General features: G+C 36.8%; 2 long non-coding RNA genes across 2 annotated transcripts; both read right to left on the reverse strand.

Annotated features, from left to right (window-relative positions):
* LOC114276232 (uncharacterized) lies at window positions 1–23,087 on the reverse strand. The gene is made up of 5 exons (XR_003634138.2): window positions 22,764–23,087; window positions 1,688–2,326; window positions 1,423–1,590; window positions 784–1,343; window positions 1–706 (listed from the first exon to the last, which is right to left on the reverse strand). It is a non-coding gene; the product is annotated as an uncharacterized LOC114276232 (long non-coding RNA).
* On the reverse strand, window positions 9,401–12,595 carry LOC145795456 (uncharacterized). Its single transcript, XR_014336433.1, has 2 exons — window positions 12,319–12,595; window positions 9,401–12,243 (listed from the first exon to the last, which is right to left on the reverse strand). It is a non-coding gene; the product is annotated as an uncharacterized LOC145795456 (long non-coding RNA).

Here is a 23,087-nt window from a genome sequence, read left to right on the forward strand (position 1 = left end):
TACATAAAAGAAAGAGACCATATATATATCATCATAAGTTTTAGGTCATCATTCTACATCAAAATAAAAAATAAAAAATAGAAGAAGAAGAAGAAGAAGAAGAAGAAGAAGAAGAAGGAGAAAATGGAAAATACATCATGAAAAAATGAAGAAAATACATCATAAAAGAAAAAAAGAAAGCAACGTGAAGCCCGCTTCATCCTCTTCCGATGAAGGAAAGCCTCTAACTCATTGGCAATCTCATTGTTCTCAGAAACCTCGGGGTGAGCACCAGCATCTCGGCCACTATCACTCTCCTCGATGCTCTCTCTATTGTCCTCCTCGAAGTGCTCCTCAAATGCCTTTAGCTCTAGCTTGGGAACCTCAGAGGATGCTCTCCTCCTTCTCCTACCCTGGCCATCTAGACCATAACCTCACTCAACCCGACCTCCTCTTTCTCATCTTGGAGCTCTCCATCCTTTCCTCCGCATGGCTAGAGAAAAGGGTATCTGAAAAAGATAAAGATCATAATATCATAACATGTGGCATAAAATAAGTAGTATATCAAAAGTGAATGAAACAGAAAGAACTGCATAAGGGATGAAATGAGTAAAGAAAATGATATCTCAATCCCAACAGAGATCAGAGATGCCTCCCTCCTCCGCACCATGACCATCAGTGTGTCGATGAGCTCAAAGCACTGATTAGTGTACCCCATCTCTGGGTACTGCAGTCAAAAGAGAGATTAGTACTGAAATGAAATAATGAGAAATAAATGAGAAAGTAGCAAGGAAAAGGGTGTACCGGTTGAATCTCAGGAGTAAGGACGAGCGATCATCGTCCAAGAGACTCCAAAGGTAGCTCATCCAGAACGCCATTCGAGGTCTGAAATATAACCGCTGTGGGAAGTGTCAGATGTCCGAGAGAAAAGGCAACATCACTAGCAGGAGGTGCGAGACCTCTAGCGGCAAGAGCAGCACTAGCGAGAGCATCATGAGTAGTGGCATGGGCATTAGCAACTCCGATGGCGCGAGCCCCCCTCTTAGTTAGAGGTGAGATGATGTGAGACCCCAAGAATGCGGTATAGTTTCCGGGGATATAGAAGGCATCAGCAGCTGCCCCAGCATCATATCATCAATGAGGGCCTCGTTAGTGATATCATCAATAGTCCTCATGAGCGAAGAAAGAGAAGACGAAATGCGAGGGTCGTCATGGCCCAAAGTCTGGCGGGTGAATCGCTCTCTCAAGTACCAGACTCTGCAAAAGGGGCCCTCCAGCAGCACCCTCATCTAGGAAGTCTCCCGGGTAGCAACATATCTCTCCCTCATTACGGTGGGCATTGGCGTCCAAGGGTGCCACTCAATCTGCAAATGAAGAATGAACAACTTAGTGGCCTGATGTAAAAGACAATAAAGGGGAAAAGAGAGTTCTTAGAATGATTACCATGTCAGCAATCACTGTATCAAAGAAGCGACGAAAGGCGATGAAGCTACGGATGTGCCGACAGCGAGGGCAAAGCCTCCCATCATAGTACAGGGACCGAGGCACTGCCAGGGGTATCCCAAAGCTTGGGATCGGTGCGATGGAGAAAAAGTAAGTGTAAAGTCATAACTGCACGAAAGCATGTCAAAAAATCAACAGGCAAAAGAAATGGAAACGAAACAAGTACATGAAATATAGCTGAATTAAAAGAAAGTGCAGAATGTACCTCACATGCTCTTTAATAGCCTCTAAGTAGCTTCGTCCTTCAGCGAGACACGTAGCTCATGTACCCATAGAGGATGGCAAGGCTAATTCCACCCTAGTCATCTTCCCTCACCCGCTCGAGCTCCACCATGTTGCTTAGTAGATAAAGTCCTATGGTATTATCCCTGTTCGCAAATATGGTAGTACCGATGACATAAAGAAGAAACCCACAGGCATACTGGGCAACCTCCTCTAGAGTCACTAGCTCTAACTCGTGGAAGTGCTGCAAGAGCCAGTTGTACCTGATCATTCCATGGCGAGTGAGGGACGAGACAGCCCCAAGAAGGAACATCTGAGCAGCCGGCCACTGGCTCAAGTCAAAGATTAAACGGCGCCCACCGAAATACCAGTGACCATAGAGAGGTCATAGGAGGTCACCGTCATCTCCTTGGCAGACGAGAAGTGGAAGGAGTTTGAGGTGTCCCACCACCTCTCTACCAAGGCGCTAAAAGTCGATCGATCCGCTTGCAATGATGTGATGCCCAAGTAGAATGTGCCTAATTCGGCTCTGTCCACCAAGGTAAGAACCTCAGTGGGGGTCTCTGTACCACTGGCGAGCGCCATAGACGCTCCTATATCCACTCATCCGCCTGCCAGTGACCTATGACAAGATAATTGTTAGCACACAAGAGATTGAAGCTATCAAATGTGTTTAAAGCGTTGATACGCTAAACAAAAAAAGAAAAGAAAGAAGGAATATCGTGGAGGACTCATAGAAGAGGTGCCTCGAGCGCTCCCGGAGCAACATGTCCTCTGCGACCTGCCGAGAGAACTTAATAAAGCATAGCATTCCCCCCGAACAATCGTATATGTACGGGGTTTGTAGGCCACATGATCAAATGGCCTTATCCTCAAAGGGACTAGTTCTGGTGCTGCATCAACATCCTCGGCCATGATATCCTCATCGTGTCCCTCAACATCTGCAACAAGTGCAGGAATATCATCTCTAGGCACAGGTGATGGTAGGTCACCTTCTGCGACGATAGTAAGTGGTACAATATCGTGCAGAGCATTGTCACTAGCCATGACAATCTGTCGAATCAAAGAAAGAGTACGAGAAATCTCAACCCAAGTTATAGCAATCAAAACATCAGTCAAAAGGGGAAATTTGGAATAGTGATTGAAATGTTCTAACATTGTTAAAATTTTGGAAGAAAAATGCAAAATCAGTGGTAAATTGAAGAAAATCTCAAGAGATTTAATTTAAACAATGTTAAACTGAGGACGTGTTAAAAAAATATAAAAAAAGCGACAATGTGAATTCAAGGTTGAATTAAGGGAATTTGTGTTCAGTCATGGAAATTTTATTCAATACCCAAATCAAGTTGAAATTCATGGTTCAAGTTGAAATTCATGGTTCAAGTTTCATTCAATCAATGGGGCATGTGGCAAAATTGTGAATAATCCAAAGACATGGACAATTCATGGGCAATTGATCAAGCACTCAAGGAAAATTGTAAAGAACAATGAGTCATGGTATGGAATCAATGTTCAAACAATGAGTAATCATCCAAAATTCAAACAATTCAAAGCAGCTATTGTTCAAATCCATGGTCAATTGACACTACTAAAACTACTTTTTGTAACCGCTATAAGCCATCGCAAATAATAAAAATACAGCCGCAAAAAGATCTTTTGCGATAGGTCATGCAATGGCAAATAGAGGTTGCGAATGTGGGGGTGAAATACTTTTTGCGACCGTAAAACAACAATCGCAAACTATTTGCGACCGCCTAACCTACTTATGGCAACTGATGTTTGCCATCACAAAAAAGTTTTAAAAATGCCTACAACGTATTAGCGACCATCCTATTACCATTGCACCAAAAAAAAAAAGGGAAGTGATTGAGACCCCCTCCATTCACCACCCCCACCACCCCCACACACACGTGGCGGGTGGTGATTGGAGAAGAAGGAAAAAAAGAAAAAGAAAAAAGAAAAACTGGCCCAATCAAAGAGAGAGGGGGTGCCTTCTTGAGGGGGTCCAACTCATTTTCCAAAAAAAAAATACAGTATAACATTAAACAATCTGGGAATAGCAATGGCCAAAACACTATCCATTAAGCATCAACAAGAAACATAACAATGTAACGTTCAAGAGGTGAAATGAGACTTGGCAACATAAAAAACATTGAAAATGAAAAAATAAATAAATAAAAATAACAAAGAAAAAAAAAAGACGAAGAAACACACCATACCCCTTCCAAGCTCTTAAGTAACTTGCTCACAAACAATAATCAAGTGTCAATGTTCAAGAAGAGTCTCGGGAGCCTTATTAATCCATTAAGTTTCAAATAAAACCAAATAACTAGCTTCAAACAAAGTAAAAAAATACTATCTGAAAAACTCCATGCCAAGTGAAGATGTTCAATTAAAGAGGCCCTACGAAAATCCCATCCTCCTGTTGCTCATTCCACTTTTCAGTTTGTAGTAATTAATGCAAAAAGAAAAATCAAAACATATACTAAATGAGGTGCCTTTAATTTTTATTAGTTTTACAATAATCAAGAAAAGATCGTATACATCAAAATGGTTACAAAGCATAGATTTCCCATTTCCTTGATATGAGCCTTAACTATTACATTATACTTTGAAGTTACTTCTACATATTCATGTTGTTCATCTACAATCCAATCATCATCATAGTAATTTGTGGAAATATATATATATATGTAATATATGTATTCCTAGGTTAGTAGCCATTAACAATAGAATGGGTGATTGAAGCATTATATTGTACCATTCAATCAGATTCCAATGTCCAGTATTTTGGTTTGCTAGCAACTTTCAGGACCTCGTATCTTGTGGCCATTGAAACCAAATTTTGAGATTAATGATCAGTGAGAAAGGAAGGGAAAAAGAACGGGAAAAAAAGTATATATAATCACTACTCTGCCCTAGGTTTAACTTGTTAAAATTGATATCTAACACACATATGGCTTCTAGAATATGGAATTCACATATTGCTCTTCGAAGATTCATAATTCATATAAAGAAATGTTGGAGCAAACAATAGGAAAAGATGAGCAATATAATTGAGTTTCTTTTTCTTTTTTAACCAAACCCAAGTCTTTCGAAACAAATTAACAAACCAAGCACTTTTGAACTTGTTTTTATTCAGCCTAGTGTTTTTGAAACACACTTCATGAAACAACCAGCATTTGGTAAATAATATGAAGAAAACAAGTTTCCAGTAGCCTTATTCATTAGCAAGTATACAACTAAATTATATCAAAAGCACTAAAAACGATACCTGTGATTGAGAGAACCACGCCCCCTAGGGACACCCAACCTTCAATACCAGTGCTTCTGAGGAACTTCAACATGTAAACTGGAAAAAGTGCATGAAATACACGCGGATTCCACGTGATAATGTTATATTTAAGGTTGTGTTTGGATCTTAGATTTGTGGAGAGAAAAGAAAAGGTAAGAGAAAATTAAATGAAGTAGAGGCTTTTTTTTTTCTTCTTCCCCTTTTCCTGCACATCCAAGATCCAAACATAACATAAAGGTATCAAAGAACTAAACTTACTCTCATGAAGTCCTGTGAATTTAAGTTTAACACCTGAAATTGCTAAAAGAACTAAAAAAAAAAAAAAAGGAAACATGCAAATCTCTTAAAATAATGGAACCGTAATCCTGAAAATACAACCTTTCTAAAAATAGAACAGATAGAGAAGTCCCTGTACATGGAATTGAAAAATCCTTCACATATCCGTTTTGACTTGGAATTTGTGTTTCATCATTTAGAATACAGGGGAAAAAGAGAGAAAAATTTCCACATAGAACTCATATAAAACACAACTGTTAGGCATGTAAACAGACAGAAGAACTGTCATTTTCACTCTTGCACACTAAAAAATAATTCCAGTAACACAATCTTTGGTTAAGATTCTTTACTTTACCCCCATAATTTTTGTTACATCATGAATATGCTTACCCCTTGTCACAAATTCAGTTGGTCCATGTCAAAGAGTAAATTTAAATTACGTTATTATCTCTATGAGCAAAATCATCAATAAGAACATAGGCAGACAACCTACTTCAAGAGAATATTGAGAGATTTTCAACTTCGTAAGTCCAAATCTTTTCCATGTTATTGTTGAGGGAAAAATAAAGAAAAGAAAAGAAAAATCACATTTTCTCCTTTCCACGAGTGATGAATGTAAAAGAATGATAGAAGTAGATTTGAAATACATGTATTACATATAGCTATACAAAATAGAGCTCTGTTGAAGGTATGTGTTACGGAGCAGTGTTCATCCAAGTATAGGTTTGGACATGTCATTTGCTAAACAACGCATATGATTTTTATGTTAGTAAATAAATAATTATATAACTCAAATTGAAATCCATTGTTAAAATCCAGCCAACCACTAGGCTAGAGATTTATTTATTTATTTATCTTTTTTGGTGATTGGCTGAATTGAATGATTGAATTTAGAATTTTATATCCATTACTCATATCAAGGTTTAAAACGAGAAAGAAGAAAGCACTGCAATATCAATATCAGCTACCTGATTTAGCAGGAGTGAGTATACTATCACCAATTGCCATAGACGTTCCAAGCAAAACAAAAATCAATAGACCCTTGAGATGCTACTCGAAGAATGACCTCATAATAGAACTCTTCCATGTTTCAGCTGATCTTTCTATAGCATATGAAGACAGCGTCTCATCTGTGTCTTATTGATTGGGCAGAATGCTAAGTCTTGCATGTCGACAAAGTAGGGAGAACAATGCAAAGCTACCACTTGCATTATCAAAGCGAAATTGATATAGATATAAAGCTTCTTTTTGCTTTCTTTAAATTGAAGCATTTATGCTTCAAATTATTGAGCTCATGACACACCTTAGAGTTTTGTTCATTGATGGAAGTGTTTAATTTACAAGGAGATTACAGATGTGGCAGCATTCAAAGGAAGGGAAGAGAGAGAGAGAGAGAAAAAACTAGAAGATATAAAAGGGCTTGTATAGATGCATTACCAGAGTATCTTTTAATTCAAGATCTAAATTACTTCTGAGCTTCATCAAACTAAATTGAAATTGAAAACTGCAGAGAGAGCTTGAAATCAAAATTAAACCGAGCAATATAGAAATCAACTACGTCTAATGGAGCAGGTAACAAACAGCAATACAAAAACAAAAACAACGCACCTGAAATTCAAATCAAACTATCAATCATAAAGCATCTTTAACAGAAAATAAAACAAATTAGAATGTTTGAATCAATTCAGAAAACAAAGTTACATGAGGCACATTGAACTTCATGCGACTCAAAACCAAATTCAAAATGCAATGCATTAGAGCTTTATCAAAAGCGAACTAATCGGTATATATGTACATATATATATATATATATAGAGAGAGAGAGAGAGAGAGAGCTTCATTAGCATTTGCATCTACTATTACTAATATCACTACTTGATTCACCCTTTTCTCATGAGCAATCCAAAATCGTCAATTGAAAACCCTAGAATTCGATCAATGGTTAATCTGAAGTGATAGAGAGAGATGAGAATGATAGAAATCTCAAGAATAAATACTGTATTAAACCCTAGAATTGAAAATTTTGAGGTCTCTATAGTCTGCTCGAGCAAGAAAGAGAAAGAAAAGCGCCTGTGACGAAGAGGAGGCGCAGCGGAGGGGAGGTAGGGAGGGAGGGAGGGAAAGAGAGGATTAATTCATAGAAATTTGGCTTACCAATTATGAATCGATTGAAATCTTCAAATCTTCATCAACAATTGATCAAAATCTTCAAACGAACACGATTTTGAGAGTGGAAAGTCGAAAGAGAGAGTCGTGCGCATGTGCGCGCGCGCGCGCGAGAGAGAGAGAGAGAGAGAGGGCAAGGTTTTGGGGGGTTTTATTGTTTATTTATTTATTTTAGTCAAGAACGCCATTGGGGGTTTAAGTAAAACGAGATTTTTGATACAAAAAGTGTTTTTTTGCGACGGTCAAACAATCCATCGCAAAAAAATAGACACAAACACATATTTCTAGTAGTGTGAGCAAGAAATTTAGAAAGTAATGAGAAATCCCAAAATCAGTCCAAGATTGCAGTGTAGGTGTCCAAACCATGAGTATACAATTGGAAATTGAAGAAATTTCACCCAATTCGTGCAAACATCAAAATCTAAAGAAATTTGTTCAAAGCTATGTAGAAATTCACAAGAATCAAAAGAGGAATTAGAAAATCTTTCGTTTTTGAAATCCAATCGGTCCAAATCGAAGAGGGGGCGGTGATTGTCTCAGATTTGGGTTGATGTAGATTTGGGCAATAGGAAATGAAGATAGAATCTAGAGAGAGAGAGAGAGAGAGCGAGCTTTGGAAGGAGGGGAGTTGTTTTCGTACGCAAGTGTGTGAGGAAAATGAGCCTTAGATGTGTCTTTACACCAATTGGATCTTACACCCGTTTTTTCTGCCCGTGCTTGAACAAATTGGCCTACTGGCACTTTTTTTGGCCAACCCGCTAAGTTTTCTGCTGTCAGGATTTTTTGTTGGCCAGCCGGCCGGCAGATGTTTTGGCTGAATGGGTCATTTTTTGTCTGGATCACCCATAATTTGGTCGCATTGCTCTGATTTTGTACGGGAATTTCAAAAATTGGCCAGGCCACTCCTGTGTTTGTACGGATAGATTCATGTGATGAGCCGAAGTGTTTTTATTTTCATCCGATGATGATCAAAGGGCACGCCCAACTCGTCTCTGTACTTAGAAACTCGAAAAATGACCTTTAGAATGTATGCTTTGGTGTTTCAACTCTGATTTCAGATTCGGTTAAAACTTTCCCCCTCTCCATATAAAATACGGTTAAGTACACCTGTTAGTTACATCACCTTTCCTCTCGCGTGAAATGCATTAGGATTTCAGTTTACGCGGTTAAAACCTTTTCCCTCTCCATATCAAATATGGTTAGGTATCCCTGTTGGTTACACAACCTTTCTTCCTCTTGAGTGAAACGCGCTAGGATTTTAAATTACCCGGTTAAAACATTTCCCCTCTCGGTACGAAATACGGTTAAGTACACCTATTGGTTACACCGCGTTTCATCCTCTTGCACGAAACGCGTTAGGATTTCAGATTATCCGGTTAAAACTTTCCCCCTCCCCGTATGAAATACAGTTAAGTATGCCAATTGGTTACACCACCTTTCCTCCTCACGTGAAACGCGTTAAGATTTCAGATTACCTTGTTAAAACCTTCCCCCTCTCCGTATGAAATACAGTTACGTATGCCTATTGGTTACACCACCTTTCCTCCTCTCACGTGAAACGCGTTAGGATTTCAGATTACTCGGTTAAAACCTTCCCCCTCTCCGTATGAAATACGGTTAGGTACACATGTTGGTTACACCACCTTTCCTCCTCTCACGTGAAACGCATTAGGATTTCAGATTACCCAGTTAAAACCTTCCCCCTCTCCGTATGAAATACGGTTAAGTACACCTGTTGGTTACACCACCTTTCCTCCTCTCGCATGATACGCGCTAGGATTTCAGATTACCCGATTAAAACCTTCTCCCTCTCCGTATGAAACACAATTAGGTACACCTATTGGTTATACCACATCTCATCCTCCTGCATGAAACACACTAGGATTTTAGATTACCTAGTTAAAACCTTCTCCATTTTCGTATGAAATACACTTAGGTACGTCTGTTAGTTATAGCATCTTTCCTCCTTCTGAGTGAAATGCGTTTGGATCTCAAGTTCACATTTTCTCCTCTTCCGTGAGACGTGCCAAACTTTGAATTGGCTATGCGGAAACGCATAAGTCCAACTTTCAACCAGCTGTGCAGAAGCGTGTAAGTCCAACTGTCAACTGGCTGTGTGGGAGTGCGTAAGTCCAATTTTCAATTGCATTTTAAGCAAGTTATTTGCATGAGGTTTGCCTCACATGTTGTCATCTTTACAGCTTTATCATCATTGCATTGCATTGATCATGAATTTTCAAAAAAACCGGCTTCGCGAAGCGTGTAAGCCCAGCTTTCAAATGTATTTCGAGCATGTCGTTTGCATTTTGCCCCTGAACTACGCTAGTTTGATTCTTTGCAAAGGGATACATAAGCAACCTTCCGGTTCAACCAATTGCATTTGTATCTTGTTTGTTTGCCAAAGTCTTGCGGCCTTGTCAAAATGGTCGTCTTCAGGCTTTGACATTCACTCACGCCATGAAATGACTTCAAGTTCTGTCAAAGGGAGGCAACTGTAGACACTTCATTTTGACTGGGCCTAAGACTCGAGTGCTTTCTTTTGATTATCTGATGATGAAAACAAGAAGGTATTTCTCACAACATCCTCAGTAAGAAAGACGGAATTTTGGCTTCATTTCCAATTCTAAGCCTATTTTGGCCAAATATTTAAGTCCCATTCAAAACCCACTTTCGAAACTTTCTTTCTACACTTGATTTTGAATATTTCGTTGTGTTTCGAGGCTCATATTTAAACTTCGAACTAAAACATTTTCTAAGGAAATTGAGCGAAAAACAATGTGAAAATAGGAGGAAATAAGGATAATTCTGTCAAAAAATCCTATTTTGTGCAAATTAGTCAGGCCAAGGCCAACTCAATGGTCGGCCGGCTAGTTTGCCCAAAAGCAGGGCAGTTTCGATAGAATTCTTGTTGAATGCGTGTGAGAAGTGCCATTCCAAATCTTTCTTGATATATTCATGCACGAGATATACACCTGCTCATCCTCCATTATCTTCCTTTGGCCTCCTTTATCAAAAGAGCATTAGTCTCTTACCCCCAAAGGAGCATCCAATGCGATCATCCTTGTCATCCACCTTGTCTCCTCCCACCTGCGCGATTGAGCCTTGCAGGATGTGTATCTACCCATCTCTCATTGTCAAGAGAGTTGGCCTTTTCAACAAAGTCCTTGGCCTTTGTCATCTTACGGCCCTTGTTTTCAACCTTGTCCCCCACCATCTTTTCCACTAAGCATTCTTGCATGGCTTATGTAGAGGTGATCAAATTGTTAGGAGAAGTGGATTGATTCAAAGGAGAGAGATAAAAAAAATAAAAAAAAATAAAAAATAAAAATAAAAATAAAAATTAAAAAGCTCTCATTTTCTATATACACACTGATATTACATCCTTGATACTCCAAAACCATTTCAAAAATTCTGATATAGCCAAATTCCAGTAGCCTTGATCAAGAAATAGTTTGTGTTTTTGAAAGAAAGAAAAATAGAGAGTTCCCCCCCAAACACTGTTAAACAACCTAAAAACACCATTCAAACCAAAATTTTGAATTTTCAAACTGAGAGCTAAGAATACACTTCCTAAACTTTGGAAACCAAATCCTTTCATTGGAATATGAATTTTGCACTTTTTAATTTTTTGCATTTCCTTTCTCATATTACTTTTCTTGTTTTGATTTCATATCATAAACTGTTGTAATCTAACCGGACGTGGTGAGTTGAGCCACCCACACACCCCTTGTTTGCTCTTTGTTTGAACTTACAATGAAACATAGTTTTGGCCTAACTTAATTGGCCAGCCAACCAGTTTATTGGTTGGCCGACCAATTAATTGGCCGGCAGCTAAGTTTTTTGGCCGGCTGGCTCATCTTTTGGCCGGCCAACTCATCTTTTTGCCGGCCAATGAACCTCTCCTGGACAGAACCCAGCAGCCTTCCGACGTTGAGTAAAATAGTCTCTGATGGTCTCCGAGGCCCCCTGAAGCTTCTATTTTTCCTGTTTTTCTTTTAATTTAAGAGAGATCTGTGAGGATATATCTTCTTGTAATATTTTCTTTCTTTCCCCCCTATTTTTCCTGTTTTTCTTTTAATTCCCGCACCGCTTTTTTCTATCCCATTCTTTTACTCACTTTCCAAATCTATACATATGCAATATAGTTTGCTTATCATCATATCCATGCTTTACATCCATGTTTCATGCATCTAGATTCTGTTAAATTTGCATCTGCGGGTTTAATCAATTATTACGTGATTTTGTGTACAATTTCATGTTCTTGATATGAATCACTTGTCATATTTTAGAAGCCAAATCACTAGTTGCATATCAGTAATGAATTACATTAAAATCTTGTATGTAGAATGATGCATATTTTTACTAGCTTTATTTTTTAGTTGTTTGTGGGATGTCGGTAAATATGTAGGCTTTTATGCTTTAGCATCCTGTTTGTGTGTGTTTTTCTTACTATGTTTAGCATTCTACCATGTGGTTATGTGCTTATTTGATATATCTCTATGAGTGCCTATGAATGAAGGTTGTGTTGTTCAATTTGGAACAAAATAGATTTTCATGTCGTAAACTCAAATTTCCGTCAAGTTATTCAAAATCCTTTCAAAGATACATGAAATTGAATTGTTACAAAATAAATGACATAGCCTATACTTGTATGAAGCAAAAGAACTACATAGGAGATAAGGCAAGCAATAGAAGGTTATCTCAACCCCGGCAGAGATTAGAGCTGCCTCCCTACTTCACACCATGACCATCAGTGTGTTAATGAGCTACAGGCACTGATCAGTCTAGCCCATCTCGGGGTACTGCAGACAAAAGAGATCAGCACTGATATTGAAAAAATGGGCAATAAATGGATAGCAGTAAGGGAAAGGGTATACCGGTCAAGTCTCTGGAGTGAGGACAAGCGATCGTCGTCCGAGAGGCTCTAGAGGCAGCTCATCGAGAAGGCCATCCAGGCGCTAAAATGTGATCGATGTGGGAAGTGCTGGATGTCCAAGAGGAAGAGAAGTGTCACCAGCAGGAGGTGCAGGACCTCTAGCAGTAGGAGCAGCACCAGAGGGAGCATCATCACTGGCGACTTGGGCATCAACAACTCCGATAGCGCTAGCCACGCCCTCAGTCAGAGGTGGCATGATGTGAGACCACAGGAACGCTGTATAGTCCACATAGAAGGCATCAACATGATGTGAGACCCAGAAAAGACTATAAATATTAAATTATTGGTCTAGTTAGTCTTTGATTCAATATTTAATTGTTTTCACTTTACTAGAACTTTAATAAGCATGTGACAGAATTTAAGGGCATAATGTGTCTTAGTTGTCTTATGAAATCTATAAAACTGCCTAGAACTAAATAGGCTTTGAAGATGAATTAAAATTGAATATTTGAGGAGATGGTTCCCGACTAGCATTGTACATGTGAGCTAGTGGGAAAGATGATTCGTAATTCACTTATTCACTATAAAGTGGCATATGGGAATGAATGTTGTAAGAAAAGCAAAAGAAAGGTACTTGATGTTGGTCCAATTACCTAATGTGCAAAGCAAACAATTACATATAAAAGAAACATTTGTCTTCTTGTTTCTTTTAAGAAGATAATAGTTACTAAATATGTTACTGCATTAGAAACATTTGTTTGCTCATAATTTTTTTGAATTATCCGTACAGTCTTTTGTGGATATTTACGACGTTTTTTTTGTTTTCCTCTAAAGGAAGGAGACGGAGAACTAGGTATGCTATACCTAACTTTATTATTAGTTATTTTTTAGTTTTTAAAGTAGATAAATAAGTGAACTTAAAATCTGCCATTTATTTTACAGCAAGTTGTTCTATTCAAATAAAAAAAGTGCAGAAGGAAACATAAAATACTAAAGTTTTGTTATTGATTTTATTTTACTTTATTTTTTATATGTAACTTGTTGGGATTGACATTGACATTTAATTGTTTAGATTTGGAGAAAAACAATTGATTTCACTATTGAAGTTTCTGAAAAACTGAAGCCAGTAGACTTTACCCCAGTAACCATGCAATATGGAGGGGTTACCAATTCATATCCCTGTAGCATTTTGAGTAGATGCTACAAGATGGAAACAGTTAAATATTGCAATAAGTTGAACGAGCTCTGTAATCCACACTTCGTGCGATTGAGATATTTTACTGTTGATCATGAGTTTTTTAAACTTGTCCATGAAGGTCCTTACACGAGCTTAAATGATTATTTTTTAAAACACATCGATGATTTCTTTATCAAGGAGGGTAATGAAATTTTTTTATGTCTGTCCATCGCTTTCAAAAGCTAACTATATCTATTTTTTTATATACAATTAAAAGGAAAAATGTTTTTCCTTATAAATTTAGCTATTAGTTATTTTAAATATTTATTGCATTTTTGCTTTGATAAATATTTATTTGTAACTTGTAGGAACATTTCATGTGTACTATATAGGCCCTTTCTCTTTTTTTTTGTAGGAACAATCAAAGATTTAGTGGTAGTTCGTTGTGCAGAAGTAATAGAAAGCCTCTTTCAAATGGCAAATGCTCCGCCAATCAATGAGTTGATTGATTTAAAAGGAAAAGGGCACAATCAAAAAAATGGAGGTAAGGACAAACTAAAAAATTTCTTTTCGGATAATATAAATCACACGATAATGCAAAGTTATTCAATCTCATGTAGACATTCTAAGCTCAGACAAATCTATCACAACCTATGAGCTATATCAAGGACTGCATTTTTTTCACTGTTTTTTTAGTATATATATATATATTGTTAATTCTGAGAAGTATATCTAGGAGGACTAGGTCATTTATTAGATAAAGGTCGCAAAAAATAGGTGCTCAACACCAATGATTAAGTTTTTTAGAATATTTTATTTGTCATTATTAGCAATTTATCAGCTTCAAATGAGGAAGATGGACTCAACAAGTTTTTGGGAAACAAAATTTAGGAAAACCACATCAAGAGTGTCTAGGGAACCTTGAATGGAGGTAAGTTGTTTGCTGCGAATATGTTTGATGAGTCTGACAATGTTCCCTATAGAACCTCCATCAATGCAGTATTTTGGCACATTGTTAGTTTTATGATCACCGCTTTAGTCTCTGGGTATAAATACATGTTGCAAGCATCTTTGTTCAAAAAACAAGGACAGTTGATAAAAATTTAGTGGAGCATAGAAAGAAAGAAAAAAAGAAAAAGGAAAAGAGAATCTTGTGGCACGGCAGCAACCAAATTTAATGAAGCAACCAAGCACTCAACATCAATATCCTTGAAGATGAACATAAGAAATTAGTAACAACATGATTAAGCCAAACACAATTGACTTAAATGGGTTTTGAGACAAAATGGTGGACTACATATATATATTTATTGGAATGTTTTCTTTTTTGATGTGCAAGAAAGATTTAAATGAGTTCTTTGTCCATCCATTTTTATGGAGCTCAAAGGAGCATGAATCTATGTTGATGTCAATGCATATGCCCATGCAACGTCCTCAAGCATCAAAACTCCCTGGCAAACCGATGGAAGAGCTAGATTTATTGGCCGATGAACTCAAAAATGAATGGGACCAGAAAAAGAAACATTGGAAAGGTCCATGGACGGCGGCTTTCAGGAGAGGGTTTATGATTCCAAAAAAATGGGCAAACCCGCACGATGATTCTGAAACGATCATTCGATTAACCAGGAATTTTATGGCAGCCATTTATCGAATGATCGTTTCAGAATCATCGTGCCGGTTTGCCCATTTTGTTGGAATCATAAACCCTCCTCTGAAAGCCCCCGTCCATGGACCTTTCCAATGTTTCTTTTTCTGGTCCCATTCATTTTTGAGTTCATCGGCCAATAAATCTAGCTCTCCCATCGGTTTGTCAGGGAGTTTCGATGCTTGAGGACGTTGCATGTGCATATGCACTAACATCAACACAGATTTCGATGCTTGAGGACATTGCATGTGCATATGCACTGACATCAACACAGATTCGTGTTCCTCTGAGCTCCAGAAAAATGGATGGACAAAGAGCTCATTTAAATCTTTCTTGCACATCAAAAAAAAAAAAAAAACATTCCAATATATATATATATATATAGTCCACCATTTTGTCCCAAAACCCATTTAAGTCAATTTTGTTTGGCTTAATCATGTTGTTACTAATTTCTTATGTTCATCTTCAAGGATATTGATGTTGAGTGCTTGGTTGCTTCATTAAATTTGGTTGTTGTCGTGCCACAAGATTCTCTTTTCCTTTTTCTTTTTTTCTTTCTTTCTATGCTCCACTAAATTTTTATCAACTGTCCTTGTTTTTTGAACAAAGATGCTTGCAACATGTATTTATACCCAGAGACTAAAGCGGTGATCATAAAACTAACAATGTGCCAAAATACTGCATTGATGGAGGTTCTACAGGGAACATTGTCAAACTCATCAAACATATTCGCAACAAATAACTTACCTCCATTCAAGGTACCCTAGACACTCTTGATGTGATTTTCCTAAATTTTATTTCCCAAAAACTTGTTGAGTCCATCTTCCTCATTTGAAGCTGATAAATTGCTAATAATGACCAATAAAATATTCTATAAAACTTAATCATTGGTGTTGAGCACCTATTTTTTGTGACCTTTATCTAATAAATGACATAGTCCTCCTAGATATACTTCTCAGAATTAACAATATATATATACTAAAAAAACAGTGAAAAAAATGCAGTCCATGATATAGCTCATAGGTTGTGATAGATTTGTCTAAGCTTAGAATGTTTACATGAGATTGAATAACTTTGCATTATCGTGTGATTTATATTATCCGAAAAGAAATTTTTTAGTTTGTCCTTACCACCATTTTTTTGATTGTGCCCTTTTCCTTTTAAATCAATCAACTCATTGATTGGCGGAGCATTTGCCATTTGAAAGAGGCTTTCTATTACTTCTGCACAGCGAACTACCACTGAATCTTTGACTGTTCCTACAAAAAAAAAAAAGGGCCTACATAGTACACATTATATGTTCCTACAAGTTACAAATAAATATTATCAAAGCAAAAACGCAATAAATATTTAAAATAACTAATAGCTAAATTTTACAAGGAAAAACACTTTTCCTTTTAATTGTATATAAAAAAAATAAATATAGTTTACCTAGTTAGCTTTTGAAGCAATGGACAGACATAAAAAAATTTCATTGCCCTCCTTGATGAAGAAATCATCGATGTGTTTTAAAAAATAATCATTTAAGCTCGTGTAAGGACATTTCATGGACAAGGTTAAAAAACTCATGATCAACAGTAAAATATCTCAATCCCACGAAGTGTGGATTACCGAGCTCGTACAACTTGTTGCAATTTTTAACTGTTTCCATCTTGTAGCATCTACTCAAAATGCTACAGGGATATGAATTGGTAACCCCTCCGTATTGCATGGTTACTGGGGTAAAGTCTACTGGCTTCAGCTTTTCAGAAACTTCAACGTTGAAATCAATTGTTTTTCTCCAAATCTAAACAATTAAATGTCAATGTCAATCCCAACAAGTTACAAATAAAAAATAAAGTCAAATAAAATCAATAACAAAACTTTAGTATTTTATGTTTCCTTCTGCACTTTTTTTATTTGAATAGAACAACTTGCTATAAAATAAATGGCAGATTTTAAGTTCACTTATTTATCTACTTTAAAAACTAAAAAATAAATAATAATAGAGTTAGGTATAGCATACCTAGTTCTCCGTCTCCACCCTTTAGAGGAAAACAAAAAAACCGTCGCAAATATTCATAAAAGATTATACGAATAATTCAAAAAAATTATAAGCAAACAAATGTTTCTAATGCAGTAACATATTTAGTAACTATTATCTTCTTAAAAGAAAACAAATGTTTCTTTTATATCTAATTGTTTGCTTTGCACATCAAGTAATTAGACCAACATCAAGTACCTTTCTTTTGCTTTTCTTACAACATTTATTCCCATATGCCACTTTATAGTGAATAAGCCAATTACGAATCATCTTTCCCACCAACTCACATGTATAACGCTAGTTGGGAACCATCTCCTCAAACATTCAATTTTAATTCATCTTCGAAGCCTAATTAGTTCTAGGCAGTTTTATAGGCTTCATAAGACAACTAAGACACATCATGCCCTTAAATTCTGTCACATATGCTTATAACAATTAAATATTGAATCAAAGACTAACTAGACCAATAATTTAATATTTATCGTCTTTTGTGGGTCTCACATCACCTCTACTTGATGTCTTAATGCGTCTCCAAGAAGACTAAAAATAAAGAGAAAATGATCTATTATTATGTGTCCTTGCCATGTGTATTTTTTGTAATTTTGTGTATTTTGTATTTTGTCCAAGTTTAGAAGGGATTGACAAAATCCTATCAATTTTGTAATTTAGCCAATTAGTCCAAACCTCTCCTTAATCCCCAGTTTATCCTAGTTGTCCATGATGGTTATATAAAGTACCAAAGTGTAAGTATCGTCATATCATTTTCTTTTTACTAACTTTGTGTCCTTGCAATGTGTATTTTGTGTACTTTTGCTTGGTTGGTAATATGATTTTTTTGGGATTACTGACATACTAGATTAACACTTTTTCTATTCATATTACTAATTTTTGTGAAACGTTTTTTGCTTTTCCGAACTTTGGTTCCAATATTGTGACAAGGTTAACTATTATTATGTCTCAAACTGTGAGCAACTATTCTATTAGAAATGTGATACAAAAAATAAAAATAATTATATAAACAAGAGAAGACTTGCTAACCTCATAAAGTGGCCATACAAATCGAATCATCAGTAAATGCTACATACAAATAGAAAGAGAGATAGTGTTTTGTAAAAATTTAAGACATTACAAGAAATAACATGTTTATAATAACACAAAACTATATTCTGTGGTTGTTTTCACATTCAGATCTTGTGAGTCGTTACAAAATGCGCAGGGTCAATATCACTATAAGTACATAACATATTTATATTTATACCATGCATAACTGGAGTCCTTTAATCTATGTGTGATTCAACAGAAAGAGGAAATTATGTGAAAAAGTGTATTTTGAAATTTGTGTTGGTAGCATAATATGGTGTCGCCCTACTTCAGAACACAAAATATCAAAATAATAAATAATGCCTCCACTACTTTACAACTGTAGCTACTTGATTTCCTATTCATACTGTGCTGTGAGTTTTGTGACTTGAGCCACTGTGATGTGAGCTGAACAATCATAGAAGCCTTAAAGTGATTCTGCTGCAGCTGCTCAAGTTTGCTAGAAGCCTTAAGGTAAGGCTGCTGCGGGTGCTCAAGTTGGCCAGACTGAGATATCTCATCACATCCCACAACATTCTTTCCAGCAGGACAAGGGACCCAAGTACCTTGTCGCTGAAGTGCAGAAAATTCTTCAGATATGGCCAAGCGCCAGTGCTCAAACTTGGAAGCAACAGCGAAGCTAGAAGGCTCAGTAGTAGAGTTAACAACATGGGAAGTTGTAAATGATGATGCCAGGCCTAACATGATGATTCTTGAGGAATTAGTTTCTGAGGTTAATCCTACTCCTATTCATGTGGTTACCTATATAGAGGGGTTGGGGAATCCTCTTCTTCAGGATTCATGGGTGGCAAGGGTTGTACAACTGAAGTTCATCCAGTTCCTGCAATAAGGGGATACCATGACTATGCATGATTGTTCTAAGGCTGGGATTGCATCTGATAGCATCACTGTTCTGGACAATACTGGACACATGATTTGGAGGGCAGAGATTCATTCTCCTATTCACGGATCTGGATCAGTAACACCTTTGGGATTAGTTCAGGGTAGGGAGGCAAAGAAGAGGCCTCCTGGAAAAGTTGGGGGTGGTCGGAAAGCTAACTCCAAAAGATAATGAATATAGGTGCTTGAAATATTAGCGGGTCTCAATGGCCCTATAAAGCAATCAGAGATTAAGAAGATCATCTACCATAATAGGTTTTTTGTTTTGGTATCATTGAAACAAAGGTTAGGAAGGTTAAAATTCCTACTATTTTCAGCATAGTTTACCAAATGATTAGGGTATCTGGATAATATCAGTACTGGAATGTAGCCAGGATTATATTCACTTGGAACACTTTGGCTTGGTAGGTCATTCCCATTGTGGCTCATGATCAAGTTGTCACCTGCAGAACTATTCATAAGGATTCTGATCATCATATGTGTATCTCCATCATATATGGCTCTAATAATTCTTCTAGCAGGGTTTCTCCTTGGAATACTCTGAAGCAAGGTTCTAAAAAGCAGTTGCAGTTGCGGAGTGTAAAGGCCGTAGCGTAATGGTTGCGGTAACCGGAACTGTGAATTTTTTAATTTTTCACACAATTTGAAAAAAGCTTACTAATACGCATATTTTTTTTTCATGATCATATTTATTGGGTTGAAAATAAATATTGATCAATTTTGTAAATTTTTAAGTATGATCCAATATATTTCATATTTTTAAATCACTATAAACTGAGTTTTTACATTTTATTTTAATAATTAATGACTTCATATTATATAAAAAATCAACCACTAACTATTATATATAAGATAAACAATGACAAAAGTAAGAGAATAAATAAGAGCCTAAATATGTATATATATATACATATTTTAACCAAGCCAAATAGAAAATGACCACACTTATTATTGTTATTTTCAAACAATATATAGATAGACACAAACAAACAAACAAAATAGTTGAGTGATAGCAGCAAAATAGAATAGAGTAGGTCTTACAACTTCAACAAATCAATAACATGTTCTTCATCTTTCCTTTTCTCTCTCTCTATCTCTTGCTCCTCCATCTTCTCTTTTCTCTCTATCCCTCTTCCCCCATTTTAAGCTTTTTTTTGTGTGTTTTTTTGAAAGAAGCAGTTCGGAACCATTACGTAACAGTGCGTAACAGGCCATTACGGCTGTTACGGCACTGTTACAACTGCTACGGCAGCCGCTACGGCCGACACAACTATGAATCTCAATCACACTGCAAAAGCGGCCGTAACGGGTGGCGGTAACCACCACAACCGTTACGTAACGACATTACGTAACTGTTGTGGCCGCTTTTGAAAACCTTGCTCTAAAGCATGTGTAGATTGGTGAATACTAAAGCTTGGATTTTAGTGATTTTAATATGGTTAGACACAGTTTTAAAAGGCTTTACTAAGGCTCGCCTTGATGCTCACCTCAAGGCAATGCTTGTTGAATATAGGAATATAGGAATTAGAATATTTTTATTTTTAGTAGATTTGGTTCCTTATTTATATTGTTTCCTAAATTGTACTGTAAATATATTATATACATGGCCTCTACCTCATTGATAAGTAAGCCAAACTATTATTTTCATCCTTTTTGGTATCAGAGCCTAAGCTTAGAAACCCTAGCCCTTCTCTTCCTTCCGGCCACCATTACCTAGCCACTGCCCAACCTATTCCTCCCCTCCTTTCAGTTGAGTTTTGTAATACGGTAATAAGGTTGAATATAGAGAGATAATAGAGACAAAAAAGATAAAAATAAGAACACAAAGGTTTAACGTGGTTCACCCAATATTGGCCTACATCCACACACACAAAGCCCTAAAGGGCTACATCTTTCATTCATTCAACTTGATACTCTTGTTTATATATAGAGAGAGGGAGATACAATCAAATCCCTTCAGTTAAGGAATTGAAATAAATCAAATATACAAAAAATCATAATAAGCACAAATCATGAGATTCCATATATTTTGATATCTTCCATATCTTCTGATATCTTTGACAATATAATCTTTATCTCCAACACTCACTCTCAAGTTGGAATATGGAACGGTTGAAGTGAAGTATCCAACTTGAACTTGAAAAAAGAATGATCATTACAAGCAACTACAATGAAGTTGCTGAAAGACAACAATAATTGTAATAACTCCCTTCAATGACAACTACAATGAACATAGGCAAGGAGTCAACATATTGCTATTGAGAAGTGTGTATTGAATCAATCATGATGACAGTAAGAGAAACCAACCGAAAGAGAGAAAGCAACTAGGCCGAAGCAATGGCAAATCACCACAAACAGAAAGGCCGAAAAAACGACATCCCACAAAGAATGCTACCAAACACACCAGTAGCCCAAAAATAAAAAATAAAAAAGAACCAAATATGTGCTTACCACATCAATACAGGGACCCTAAAAGAGTAGAGAAGTAGCTGGAAAACTCAGCGTATCACATAATAATGCTATCAAACACACCAGCAGTCCCAAAACAAATAAAAATCACAAAGTTTGGTTGCCACATCTACAAACTAGTGGTCAACACAAGGAAGAAGGAAAAACACCTTGATAACAAACAAAAAAAAGTGGAATGAGAAAGCACTCCATAGAGAAACATGCCTGGGGTTTGGTAAGCTTCGATACCGAATTGAGTTTTGTAAGAAGGTAATAAGGTTAAATATAGAGAGATAATAGAGACAAAAAAGAAAAAAGTAAAAACACAAAGGTTTAACGTGGTTCGGTTAATATTGACCTACATCCACACACACAAAATACTAAAGCAAAAAAATGAACAACACGATTATGAGATCTGATTAGTTGGTTTACAGAGATAAGATTACAATTCAATGATGGCACAAATAAGACATCTTTGATAGCGAATGTAGGAGATAATGGAACTGTACCTCTACCAATAACTGGAGATGATACACCATTGGCATTGGTAATGGTGGTGTTGGAACATTTAGGGGATAAGTGACTAAACCTATATCGATCACAAGTCATATGGTCCGTTGCACCAAGTCAATTTCCAATCACAATTTCCAGTAAAATACATACCAGATTTAGCAATAAATCTAGAAGGTGTGGTTAGATTCCCCTCCTCCTTCTGAGTCTTGGAAGACACATAAGATGTCTTCTTGCCCTTGGATGCCAATCCGAATACCCATAGAGTCGAAAGCATGTATCCACCGTATGACCAGTACCATTACAGTGAGTACACTTCCGATCCTTCTTTGAGGAAAGCGTCCTCCGAGAAGCCATTACAGCCCTTCTCCAATTTTTCCTCCAAGCATAGCATCTTGGTTCCGCACAAACCATAGCATAAACAGCTAGTACATTGGGAAGTGGTTTTGTAGCAAGTACGCGGCCTCGAACCCCATCTAATTGAGGGTCAAGACCAGCCAAAAACATACACACACGTTGGGAATTAACCTTTGTAGTATATGTCGCAATATCCGTGGCACAAGCCATAACACAGCCATCAATATCATCAAGTTCCTGCCATATTTTCTGTAGTTTGCCAAAATAAGAAATAACAGAACCTCCATTTTGGCGGACAAAAAATACCTTGCAATGTAGTTGATAAACTTTTGATGCATCCCGGTCAACTGAATATGTCTGTTGAACCGCCTCCCATATCTCCTTCGTCATAGCCAATCGAAGAAAAAGAGATCGAATATCCTTGGTCATCGCATCAAGAAGCCAAGATTTGACCAAGCAATTTTCATCCTTCCAAGCTTCATATTCCTTGATGTAACATCTTTTGGAGCAGCCTTCGTACCCGAAATAAAACCCCAACCTTTTCTCTCATAGATCTTATTTTGAGCGTTCAAAGACAACTCAACATAATTGGTACCATCAAGCCGTTCAGGAGTGATTAAAGAAGTTTCC

The sequence above is a fragment of the Camellia sinensis genome, chromosome 1 (assembly GCF_055761805.1).
Source record: "Camellia sinensis isolate YWXY chromosome 1, ASM5576180v1, whole genome shotgun sequence".
Classification (NCBI taxonomy): domain Eukaryota; kingdom Viridiplantae; phylum Streptophyta; class Magnoliopsida; order Ericales; family Theaceae; genus Camellia; species Camellia sinensis.